The sequence below is a fragment of the Octodon degus genome, unplaced genomic scaffold (genome assembly GCF_000260255.1).
Source record: "Octodon degus isolate 3935 unplaced genomic scaffold, OctDeg1.0 scaffold00003, whole genome shotgun sequence".
Lineage (NCBI taxonomy): Eukaryota > Metazoa > Chordata > Mammalia > Rodentia > Octodontidae > Octodon > Octodon degus.
Window position 1 is genome coordinate 35,823,063 of NW_004524579.1, and position 1,614 is coordinate 35,824,676.

The window sequence follows — 1,614 nt, forward strand, 5'->3', positions numbered from 1 at the left end:
AAAAAAAAAAAAAAAAAACTGAAAAGCACAAGAACCATGCTCAAAATCAATGCAGCTTAGGTACAAGAAGCCATAGCCAAACAAGCAAAGTGGTTGATGGGCTGCCACTGCTGGACACAGACTGCACCATGTCACCAGCAGGAGTTCATACTGTCTCCTCTCTGCTCTCATGAACAACTTATCTTCAAATAGAAATAGTTTCCTGGCTGTGTAAAGTTGATATTTCCAAGTCCTAGTTACCAGAGTACAGGGAAAAAAAGGGGACTTGGAGCTTTTGGTTTTCCAAGTAAGAAGCAAAATCTCATCTCACAATGCCTTCTCTAAACAAAAAAATTGGCTACAAATTCTGGACAATCAAGTAAAAACAAAAGAATGATATGAGGTAGGTGAGAAGAAAATGACTCACTTACTACGAAAGACAAGAATCCTTGATATTATATATTATAATGTGGTAAAATTAGATTCTAAATCAAATCCTGGAATTTAAGTCCTGCTCTACCGGTTGTTGTATATGCAGCGGTGATTTAACAAGCCATTTACATCCCTGAAGGTCTGGTTTTCCATCTTTAAAATGGGAACAATAACAATGGCCTTGCTTATCTCACATGCTGTTTTGAGACACCACAGAATATGTGGCACATTAAGACACAATCTTAAGGCCAGCAAGATAGCTCAGCAGACTAAGTGCCTGCTTAGGCAAGTACAGGGACCAGGGTTCGATACCTGGCCTCGTCCCTGAGCACTCTGAGGAGGCTAAAAACAGGAGGATGACTAGGAGTGCAAGCTGCACAGTGGGACCCTGTATCAAATATATTATAAAAAAAGACACACAATCTTAGTCTCGCTCATCTCTTTAACTCTCTTACTTAGTTTAGGGCCAGTCTGGAGTAGATGGTATGCAAATGTCTATATAATTAATTATATAGAAAAGATCTGTAAAATGAATGCCATTAAAGACTCTAGGCCAGAAAAATATGATTAGTGGTCACTCAAAACCAGCCTTAAGTAATATCTAATATGTTTAGGGGAGGTGATCCTTGATAGGGATCAGTTTTGCCACTGACTTCTTCATAAAATAAACATAGACAGCCCAAATGCCCATCATTTGAGAAGTGGACTTAAAAATATGGTATTTTTATACAATGGAATATTACTCAACTATAAGAAGAGACAAACTTGAGGCTTTTATAGGTAAATGCATGCAACTAAAGACCACACTGGTAAGCGAAATAAATCAAACCCACATGTGCAAACATCATATTGTCTCACTAGTTTAAGAACCTAGAAGAGTAAATAAAATCTGAAAGGTATAATAGATGCTGTGAAAGGGAAATAATCTATTCAAAGTTAAGGAAAAACTGGGATGAGGAAAGGACCAAAGAAAGAAGGGAAAAGGATATATTTATGTATATTTTTTCAGGACAGCTTGGATACTTGTACTGCTGACTTCTGCTGGTCCCTATCTGGTAGTCTAATCAACTGATTTGAAGATAACATTATGCAATACAAGAATGATTGTTGAATTTCTATTATTTTATTTAGTGAAATTCTGTATTGTTTCTAATTTTATTTTTTTACCATTTTGTATTCTCTTTTAAAAAAAATTCAAAAAAT

At 35.9% G+C, this 1,614-nt stretch overlaps 1 pseudogene; it reads right to left on the reverse strand.

Moving 5' to 3' along the window:
* Window positions 1–1,201, reverse strand: part of LOC101562755 — a 4,534-nt pseudogene extending 3,333 nt beyond the window's left edge.
* Between the last annotated feature and the right edge of the window lie 413 nt (window positions 1,202–1,614).